General features: G+C 41.3%; 1 non-coding gene across 1 annotated transcript; it reads right to left on the bottom strand.

Moving 5' to 3' along the window:
• Nucleotides 1-10,503: 10,503 nt before the first annotated feature.
• LOC127491425 (small nucleolar RNA SNORA1) lies at nucleotides 10,504-10,635 on the bottom strand. Its single transcript, XR_007920085.2, has one exon. It is a non-coding gene; the product is annotated as a small nucleolar RNA SNORA1 (small nucleolar RNA).
• Between the last annotated feature and the right edge of the window lie 1,072 nt (nucleotides 10,636-11,707).

The following is an 11,707-nucleotide window of genomic DNA, read 5'->3' as shown; positions in this document are numbered from 1 at the left end:
AATTATAAGGGTTTTAGGAGTTCTGTGTCAGGAACAGGGACCAAGACAAAACATATTCTGATATTGGGTTGTAAGTCACAGTATCATAACCCTAAACTAAGTTATTAGAAGCTACAAAATGTCGTCATTTTCTTAAAGCTTTATAGATAATTTTGATATCACCACAGTTGAGAATGATGTCAACCTTTTACGTTTTAAAGGAAGTTCATTTACAGACCCTGGCACAGTACCGTGGACTACTGGGTGTTCATTGGATTAATCCCAGCTTCTGTTTCAAATAGAAGGGATGTCTGGGGCAGGTTTGAGAAACTGAAAGTCCCCAAGAAAGTTGTGAAGAGTTATAATAGAGCTCATGTTATGAACACTATTGTACTCATATTTGCTCAACACATTATGCACCTTTGCACATCAATTCTTGCAGCAACTCCACAAAACACATGATCATGAGATAAATGAGGCTTAATAATGTTAAGTAATTCATCCAAGTAGAACTGAGTAAAACCTGGGTGTGCTATGCTGTCAGCCTGTCATTGAACAGAACCACTGGTGACATTTGGTAGACCGTGTTTGGGAGTGGATAGGGAACAACATGTGAAATGCAGAGACTGATACCCTTGTTCTCCCATAGAGCCGTGGAGGCTGAGAATGTGGGGTCTCCATGATGAGTGTCTTGGAGAGGAAAAAGGGGTATCTGGATTAAAGCATTTTACTCACCTGCAATATTCCTGTGGTTTGTAGGCTCCTACCACTCCTGGGCCTAAAATGCCACCCACAAAAGTCTGCCGTGTCAACCATGGGACAGCATCAAAAGTGTACACATGCTCACTGGACTACAGGTAGGCAAATGTAAAATATAAGCTCAACTGGAATTGTCCAGCACAGAGCTATTGCTTCCTTTGTTGGGGGAAAGTGAGCATTGGAGAGGTGACTGATTTTCTCAAAGTTGCATGGATGCTAAGGGCTGGTGCCTGAGACGCTCTCTCTGATATCACCTCTGTTGGAGGGCCTGATTCCAAGTGGTCCCTCTTGCTTTCTCCATCCATTTCTCTGGAACCCCATTGAAGGCTTTTTCAGTGAGTCCTGGGCCTTCCTTGGGAAGCTGGGGCACAAGCTGTCCTGTGTCGGACCTCTCAGTGGCCTGATCTCTGTTGAAGATTTTTTCCCCCTCAGGAGGCCCAACTGCTGCCACATTGTCAATTGCTAGCTGGTTGCCATGGAAACAGGTCTCAAGAGGGATCTGCTTTTCTCCCTTCCTGAATGAGGAGGAATATAGAGCTTTGTGAGGGGCAGCGCTTCCCCCTTTGTGGCCAGGAGAAGGCCTGGCTTTGGTTGATGGGGTTTGTACAGTTTTGCCTAAGGACCCCACTCTGTCAGCATAAGATTGCCAATTTGTCTTTCTGGAGAACAACTGTTCTTATTTGGAGAACACATGCTTCCTCTTCTTTGGAACGTTAAAATGCATTTTTTAATGAACTGATTATGATAGCAAAGGGAATGGTTAAATGATGTCACCTCTTGGTAAAGTAGAAAGTTTGATTAGGCAACAACAAGGGTATCTCAGAATCATTATGCTGAATGAGAGGAACCTTGCAAAAATAAGTACCTACTGCTTTATTGCATTCATATAAAATTCCAGAAAGAGCAAACTAATCTAGAGTGACAGATATCAGATCAATGGTTGCTAGGGGATGGGTGGTGGGAGGGATGAACACAAAGGGACACAGGAAATTTTTCAAGGAGATGAAAATGTTGTCTTGAGTGTAGTGATGGCTTCACTGGGGTTTACATACTTCAAAACTGATCAAATGATTTACTTAAAATCTATGCAGCTTATTGTATTTCAGTTAGACCTTAGTAAGGTTAAAACAAGGTGGTGACCTTTTGTGGGCCCTTAATTTTTATTTTTGGTTTTGCAATTCAAGCTAACTAAACAATGCCAAAGTCTGGAGGGCATGGGGCCCTGGTTGCAGCAGTTCCAGATACAATTGTGCAGGTGAGGTTGGTTCTAGTTGTGCTCCTTAAACTCAATCCTCACCCCTACACCCATCCTGGGGTTCCTGTTACAGAAGGAGATTCCATAGGCTAATTGGCACCAAAGGTATCTGGAGACTTAATGAGGCCTAAGTGTATTTACATTTTACCAGGAATTCCTGGGTGTGAGTCTTGTCAACCTGAAAGCATCTATTTCTTAATGGTGGAATTTTAAGCTCCAAGGTACCTAGTCAAAGGAGTATTCTGAGACTCTTTTAGGAGAATATTTGACCACTTTTGTCAAATGTTGGAATTAATGATTCCTTCTGTGTTCCTGGAACCCCTTGTTTTCATTAGGCTTATTATACTTATTTCTGTTTCCATATGTGCCATGTGTGTGATATATATATATGTATATATAATTTATATTTGAAAATATAGCCTTGACTCACAAAGACAATATCTGAATGGATACCACATTGAATAAAAATGTCTTCGCAGGCACACTATGTGTTGCATATATTCATTCACCACCAAAATAAACCTTATTCCCTACTGTGTGCTCATAACCAATGTGCTCTGAACTATTCCAGGAACTAGTGATACAAATGAAAGTGGGACATAGTCCCTGATTCGGGGGCATCAAAAATGTAGTAGAGAATGTAGCACAGTAAGCGGGCCATTGTCAAGAAAGGAAATATATGCTATGGTCGTGGTAAGCACAGGAAAACAGAACCTAGGCCAGTTGGCCACCAGTATATGTCAGTAAGAAATTCTTGCAAGAGATAATAGCTCTCCTGAATCCAAAGGCTCAGCAGTGAGATAGGAAAAGGACTTTTCTGGCAGTGGTGATTTGTGAGACTGAAAGCATTGATAGTTTTGGAATCTGCAGGGGGTCCTGGGGGGGAGATGAACCTAGAGAAAGACTTAGGAATTAGGTTGCAGAGTGCCTATTTAAGATACAGCAAGGCTAGATTTTGTCATATGGCCAGTAGACAGCCTTCCTGAGGTTCAAACAGGACAGAGCAGAAAACAAAAGTTTGAATTTAGAAGGATCAGGTTGGCTCCTACAGATGAATGTATGTGCAGACAAGGTGGCAGCTGGGAATCTGGTTAAGACACAGCTGTGAGGATCTAGCAAAAGACAAGGTACCCTGAACTCAGGGGCAGGAGGGCAGACGGAGCCACAGGAGTTACCTGAAAGCTGTTAAGAAAGTACAATCAACAGGACTAGATCTAACAGGTTGATTGGGTATGAGAGTGGAAATCACAGAGAAGGGAAAGCTAGCAAGGATGCTCAAAGTTTGTCCATAGATAACTGCATGGTTAGTTACTAGTTGACGGGTTCAGGTTTACGTGGGGCTAGAGGAGACCCTGTGTTGAGTTTGGGACATGTGGAGATGGTGGTGTCAGATACATCTGTAAGTCAAGAGGGAAGTCCATTTTCATAGGTCTGAAACTCAGGCAGCGAAATAACAGTTTCAGCATGTGGATAGGGTTGGAAGCCTTAGGGAAAAGATGAAATAGTAAACGCATGTTGAATTGAATTCTCAGTGTTAGATTATTTTAGGCAAATCTTTTCCATGTTCCACAGGTGACTGTTGTTTGCACAACAGGGAAAAAGCCCCTAAAAAGTGCCGGATTTAACTGAGAACCTGTTCTTTCTTAACAGTAAAGATGGGCGTGGTTGTTGGACAACAGAAATGTGGAGTCTGGGTTAGAATGACCAAAGTCTCAATCCCTCAGTTTTGATCTGAGTAGGACTTTCAAAAATATTCCCTCCTCAATGTGCCCGGTGCACATAACACACACCTCCGTGAGAGCGCTGTTGAAGCCTTGCCTGGTAGTATGTTTACACCGCTGTTGCTCCTGAGCAGTAAGTCTCCTGAGGCCAGGCACCAGCATGACTAATTGAAGTCCTGGCGTGAAGTGAAGGATTGGCAAAGCGAATCGCTTTGATAGATATCTGGAGACTTAACAAGGTCTTATAATATCTACATTTGATAAAGATTTCCTGGGTAAGACACGTGCAACCTGAAAGCAGCAGTCTCGAGTGGTAGAATGTTAAGCTCCAAGGCAAGTAGTGCTTTGAGACTCTTGAAGGGTGTATTTGAGCACCTACAGGGGTTCCTTTCCAAAGTTCCCCGATTGCATTTTGTAGCATGCTGCTCTTGACATCACTATTGATATATGCATACTCATGAGAGCAAATTTAAAGGAGAGGTCTTTCTATGCAACTGAAAGAATTTTACTTGTTCTTGCATAAGGAAGAAATAAGGCATTGTTGCATAAAGTGGTGAATGCAAAATCTATAGGTGTGTCCCCGCTGCCTATTCTAAATCTAAGCCACTGAGCAGACGTTCTCTTGGATTTTGTGCAAACACCCAGGAGATCCCTTTTAATTGGCCCATGGCCTCTGATTTTCCTTAGCTTGCTGGACCAAATACTCCTTTAAAAATCACCCGGAAAAGAAAAGTAACGAAAGATCTCTTTGTTTTTATCAGACGTTGAAGCAAACCAACAACATCAGGTCATTGTCTGTTTGTGTTCACATCTTAATCTTAAGCCAACTATTTTTGTGTTTACTGTCTGCATTAGTTAATTTAGGGCATCATGAAAATGATTTGTGTTTGATGGGTGAATTTTATAATGAGCAGAATTTCTGTATGGATTTCTTACTCATTTAGCAGTTGAGAACATGCTATTATTTTATAAGCACTACTGATAAATCATTTGACAAATACTTTTCAGCCCTTTAAAATAATTTTTATTTCCTGTGATTTCAATTGTCTCCACATTTTTCCTTGTAAATAGTTGAAGAGTAAGCACATTTTCAAAGAGCTGTAGGGAGGCTAAGATGCCAGTTGCATTTTAACGATATAGGGCATTATCGTTCTTACTGTAGCCAATTCTCTTTTAAATCATTGCAGTTTCTGCTCTAGCCTCCAGCTATAGAATTCTTTTCAAGCTGGCAGTGAACTTGGCAGGTTGCCAGAAGAAATATAAAGGTGTTTTGGTCCACCAAAGTATTTTGAGTGGTTCTTAGTGATACAGTTTTCTTCAGTACATCTGCAAAACATTTTTCTGAAGTGAATTTTCATGTGAAAAGCCTCCTTAATCATCACCAGTATTGTTTGTTTCAATGCAGTTATTTAAGTGCCCCCCTGGGTGCCTACAAAATAAACAAGGGAATCTTCTAAAGAGTTTTAAAAGTGGCAGGTGCTGAGGCTGTGCCCTATTCACTTAGTTTGCAATGACATTTTTGTGCTAATCTATAGACAAACAAGAGACAGGTGACACACCGAATCATGTACAATGCACAAGAGAAGACCGGTTCAGCCAATGAGGTCGGCTCTAGATAAGACGCTTTTGAGGCAAATGTATGCAAGAAGCAACTGCTTTTTAACCCCCTTGCTGTTTGCATTCTGGCTGTAAAAAATCTGATATTTAAACTTGAAATGTTAGCTAAACTTTTTGGTTTTAAATGAAAACACAAGGAGACTTGAGATTAAATTCTCTGTGTCTATGTGTCTGTGAATATCACAAGTAAGTACGTAAGTATTGACATATGTGCACACACTCACATGGACATATATTTGCATTTAAAGAAAACAAATACTAGGATTAAACCTTAAAACTTGTAAAAATAACCCTTGTTTGCTATTTGGGCCATGAATTCAATCCATGTATGTCTGATTTTCAAAACAGACCATCACATTTGCACGTCAAAAACCAACATAGATGGTGGAATTTAGGAAAATAAATGAATAAAGGCATTTTTACCCTGTTTCCTCTTTATGGATTGCATGTGTATATAAAAAGGATGTTTTCAGCAGATTTTGTAAAAAGTTGCATTAGTCGTCGATTTATTGCTACTTGATCAGAAGTTGACTTTATTAAGCTTTAATGTAGACACATTCTTAGCTTTTTAAAAGGAATCCTGTTCATAAATTGTGACACAAAGAGCTTTGTGGAATATTTTTTAAAGCTTCATTTTTGTGTATAAAAAGAAGCATACCTATTATAACTAACAGTGAATGCACAAAAATTCTGCTAAATCATGAAAATATTCCTCTGCACTGAAGGGTGGAGTTTGGAGGCATTTGTCTACTGCTTAGGAAAAGCTGAAGATTTTGCATATAATCCCTTAAGAAAAAAAGGCCTCAACAATGGCATTTTATCCAGTTCTTTCTACCTTAAGAAGCCTTGGCTGGGTCCATTTTGATTATTGTGATCAAGAAAAAGAAGTACTCACTCTGATGTTGGTGAGATCTTAAGTATCATTAAATTTCAAACTCTGTCTCTATTGTTGGGGCTCAGCTGCTTCCATGGCAATCAGCCTTAGTTCACAAAAATGTATTATTTACCAAGTGGCTAATAGAAGGAAAGTAAAACATACTTCTTTAAAGTAAACATGACATTCGTAGAATTTGAGAACCAAAGGACACTTGGCTATCTTTTTTGTGTGTGTGTGTGACATTGGTTAAAAATGATTACAGTTTAGAATGCAAGAACCAAACATAGTCCTTCACAGATTTGGCTTCAGATTTGTTTGTGATGGGGGTAGAGTCCTCTAGTGAAATTAGAAATAATTGCCTATTAATACAGCAGTAGTATGGCAGAGGGCCCATTACTACTGTTGGGAGGATTGTTATGTTCTGAGTATTAACAGGAACTCAACCAAGCAGGTAATATGTCAGTTGAAAGAAAGGAATTGTCCACAGTGCAGTTTGCATCATGGTTGCAATGGGGTCTTTGCCTTTCAGATTTGTAGCATGCTATTTGTTCCTATTGAACATATTGTGACAGTTACAGTGAGATGCAAAGTATGCAGATGATGTATTACTACTGAAAGGATGTGATACCTCATACTGGGAGGGAAAGATTGGACCCTGGATCTCTTTGGTAATTTAATGAAATGCAGGCTTCTGTGTGTGTGTGTGTGTGTGTGTGTGTCTGTACGTACAACCACACATGTTTACATGTGAAGAAACACACAGGACAAATTTTAGAGGAAACAGATACACCCCCCACACACCACCACCACCAAAGTGAATCCATGGACCTCCACAGGGACTGTGGACATCAGGTTAAGACCTCTGTGCAAAATATTGCCAGTACATAATGGATGGGGTGTGGTGGTTAAATTTTGCTTTTGTATCTGAAACCCTATTACATAGATGGCTAATGCAGAGTGGAGGTAGAAATAACTCCTTGAATTATATATCACAAGGCTGGCATTGTGATGCAGTGGTTTAAACTGCCACCTGTGACACCAGCATCCCATATGAGTGCCAGTTCAAGTCCCAGTTGCTCAACTCCCAATCCAGTTCCCTACTAGTGTGCCTGAAAAAGCAGCAGGAGATGGCCCAAATACTTGGGCCCTTGCCACCTCTGTGAGAGCCCTGAATGAAGCTTCTGTCATTTGGGAGTGAACCAGTGGATCTCTCTTTCCTTCTGTCCCTCTCTCTCTGTAACTCTGCCTTTTAAATTAACAAATCTTTTTTTTTTTAACAGTTACATATCTTTTCTTTTTTTAAGATTTCATTATTTATTTGAAATGTAGAGTAACAGATGGAGAGACAGAGAGAGGTCTTCCATCCACTGGTTCACTCCCCAAATGGTCCCAACGGCCAGAACCAGGCTGATCCGAAACCAGGAGCCAAGAACCTCCTCTGGGTCTCCCACATGGGTGCGGGGGCCCAAGCACTTGGTCCAACTTCCACTGCTTTCTCAGGCCATAGCAGAGAGCTGGATAGGAAGAGGAGCAGCCAGGACTTGAACTGGTGCCCACATGGGACACTGGGGCCACAGGTAGAAACTTTAGCCCACTATGCCATAGCGCCAACCCCAATTATACATTTTTGTAACCAAGATAACTTGCATGCCCATAGGGCTTATAATTTTGAAACCATATTTCCATCTATAGCCTCATACAGCAACAGCAGGTATTGTAGTATTATCTCTACACACTACAGGAGAATAAACAAATATGGGAGTTGAGTGCCTGCTCCTAGGCCAATGATCCCTATCCTTGTACTTCTGCTGCTTCACTGCTTTGACAAGGGCTTTATTTGATTCTGAATTAAATCCTTGTCAACCTTGACTTTTCTTTCTTAATCATCAAGCACTTGAAGTAGGTCCACAGTCTTGATATAACTCACTCTTGCTCTTTCCTACCATCTTTGAGTAGGTGACGTTGATTTTAGATGTTTTAGGATGGAATTTGGGGAATTTAAGTAGCCAAAGAAAATATGTCATTTTCACCCTAACTAAGAAATTTGCTGTTACCTAATGTCTATATCTTTCTTTATATGTTGTTTTCAGAATATCCCCCTAAATGACATGCAGCCCCTATGTGGTACCCAGTACAAAAGTGAAATGGAGGACAATGTCAATTTTCCAGCTGACTCAGATAAAGTAAAAAAGGAACATAAGGGGAAAAAATCAGAACTTCTACCTGACATATCTACATGATTGAGGCAACTCTGCCCCACATGAGGAGAGCTACAGTTGTTTCCCTGGAGTCACTACTAAGAACTCATATTTCCTTGCTTATTTCACCAACATATTACAGAGAAGTGCTGGTTTACAAAAGAAGTAAGAAGGCTCATCACAAATAACCACATCTGAGACAGGCATTTGGTATAATAGTTTAGACCCCACTTGGGATAGCACATCCCATATTGGAGTGCCTGGGCTCAAGCCTTGGCCTTGCTCTGATTCCAGCTTCCTGAAAGTGAACACCCTGGAAAGCAACAGGTGATGGCTCCAGTTAAGTCCTTTTCCTCCATATGGGAGATCTAAATTGAATTCTGGGATCCTAACTTCAGCCTGGCCCAGCCCTGGTCACTGGGGACATTTGGGGAGCAAACCAGCAGATGGGAGATTCCTCCTTTTTCTTTCTCTGCCTCTCAAATAATAAAAATAATAAAAAACCCCACCATACATAATGTCTGTTCCATCCCCTTCACTTTGCAATGTGATCGTGCATGTATTTTCTCATCTGCTTTTTACAAGAGCTATAAGGGACTCTCCACTGAGGATGGTTACTCTCCTTTTACAGGGTATTCTCAGACTCTGATGAGTCAGATGCGGTTCAGTCTGTTGCCTTCACTGAGTTCAAGCCACCACGTTGAAAAATGAAAAATCCAAATTGCCTCTTTGCAAAAATAAAAAAGGGGGGGGGGTGGGGAGAATGGAAGGAGGATGAGGGAAGGAGAGAGGAAGGAGGAGGGAGGCAAGTATGGTTATCATACAACTGTACCTTTGTGCGGCCAGCACTGTGGCATAGTGGGCTAAGGCTCTGCCTGAGGCCCCAGCATCCCATATGGGTGCTGGTTCGTGTCCTGGCTGCTCCTCATCTGATCCAGCTCTCTGCTATGACCTGGGAAAGTAGTAGAAGATGGCCCAAGTGCCTAGGTCCCTGCACCCCTGTGGGAGACCTGGAAGAAGCTCCTGGCTCCTGGCTTAGGATCAGGACGGCTCAGCTCAGCTCAACTCCATTCATTGCAGCCATTTGGGGAGTGAACCAGCAGATAGAAGACCTTTCTCTCTGCCTCTTCCTCTTTCTATCTATAACTCTACCTCTCAAATAAATAAATAAAATCTTTTACCTATGAAATATATGACATCTGTTCTTTTTATATTTACAAAATATTTTTAAATGAAAAACTTAACCAAGGATGTAAAAGGTAATTGAGCCTCTAACACATTTAGGATATTTTACTATCTACAAAATAATTTCACAATTATAATTTCACCATCTTCTATGGAATCTTTAAGCAGGAAGCTGGAGTGAAATTTTGCAGATGGGACAATTTGTCGCCAGCTAAATGCCCCAGGCAACTCAAAAGACTTGTGACTGTTTCAAGACCCTCAAGGCTCTTGACATTCTCCAAAGCTATCTTTCAGGTTTTCTGTCACATGAAATGCAGGTTTCTGTGTGTGTGTGTGTGTGTGTGTGTGTGTGTCTACGTACAACCACACATGTTTACATGTAAAGAAACACACAGTACAAATTTTAGAGGAAACAGATACATCCCCCCCTCAAAACCGAAGTGATCCGTGGACCTCCACAGGGACGGTGGATATCAGGTTAAGACCTCTGTGCAAAATATTGCCAGCACATAATGGATGGGGTGTGGTGGTTAAATTTTGCTTTTGTATCTGAAACCCTATTACATAGATGGCTAATGCAGAGTGGAGGTAGAAATAACTCCTTGAATTATATATCACAAGGCTGGCATGGTGATGCAGTGGTTTAAGCTGCCACCTGTGACACCAGCATCCCATATGAGTGCCAGTTCAAGTCCCAGCTGCTCAACTCCCAATCCAGTTCCCTACTAATGTGCCTGAAAAAGCAACAGGAGATGGCTGTTGATGATCTCAGGGAGAGATGCAACTGCCTGGACTAGTCTAGATCCTACTGTAAAAGCAACCTCTGCAGATGGGTCAAAAAGCACCCAAAGGCTACCCTTTGCTACCTTTTTATTTTTTAATTAAAAAAAATTTAACTTTTTTTTTTTGCAAAAATATAATTCTCATTGTCACCACTGCATTACATTTACTGTGATGGAAGCATGGCCTGTGTCTCAATTTAGACACAGTAACCTTTTTTGGACACCATGATCCACAGTGCCACTTCTCATCTAGAATGAGGCCCTGCTCATGTTTAAAGATTAGTTATTTCTTTGAAAGGTAAAGTAACCAAGAGAGGGAAAGACATTCAGAGGGAGAGAACTTACATCTATTGGTTTACTTCCCAAATGTCCACCACAGCTGAGGCTATGCCGGAGTAGGCTAGGCCAAAGCCAGAAGCTCCATCCGGGCTTCCCACACAGGGCAGAAACCCTGGCACACAAGCCATCAGCTGCTGCCTCCCAAATGCATCAGCAGAAAATAGACCAGAATGCACCCTGATGCAAACTGTTGAAATCTTTACTTAATATATGCTAAATTGATCTTCTGTATATAAAGATAATTGAAAATTAATCTTGATGTAAATGGAAGGGGAGAGGGAGTGGGAGAGGAGAGTGTTGCGGGTGGGAGGGAAGTTATGGGGGGGGAGCTATTGTAATCCATAAGCTGTACTTTGGAAATTTATGTTCATTAAATACAATAATAAAAAAAAAAAGAATGCACCCTGAGACGGGACGAGGGCGTCCTGAGTGATGGCTGGATCTATGCACCCCACTGCTTTACTTGAATACTAAAATCTCTGCCCTAGGAAAGGCTTCTGTCTTGTTAGCATAGCATACAATCTAAACCGGAGCATGTGTGCAACTGTGCCTCTCTGAATTTGTGCTCACCCTACATGTGATGACAAGAACTTCCCCTCTTACAAATTCATTTCCTTCTGATAGATACCCATTTCCCCTGCTTATGAAGTCATCAACTTGGAAATTTCCTGTGTACTCTTTATTTTCTGCGAATAAATTACTTTGTGTGATAGTGCCATCGGGCACAATTATTACAACCCATCAGGGAGTAGGCCCACAGTTTTGGATGGGTAACAGAGGCTGAGAGAGACTGCGAACTAAACTGGGCTTTACATGAGACCTCCCCATTGTGTTGGAGTCAGAGTCACAGCTCCATTTTATGGACATGATTGTTATGCTAGGGAAGGGCCAATGAAGTTGGTTCTTGTTTTATACCTATTTCTTCTGACCCTCCTATGTCCTTGTAGGCAGCACCTCAATTGACTTTCAGGATTCAGGTAACCAATTTTCTTGCT

Source organism: Oryctolagus cuniculus, chromosome 18 (assembly GCF_964237555.1).
Source record: "Oryctolagus cuniculus chromosome 18, mOryCun1.1, whole genome shotgun sequence".
Classification (NCBI taxonomy): Eukaryota; Metazoa; Chordata; class Mammalia; order Lagomorpha; family Leporidae; genus Oryctolagus; species Oryctolagus cuniculus.
The sequence above is the reverse complement of the archived record's forward strand: the minus strand, read 5'-3'. Positions and strand labels throughout refer to the sequence as shown.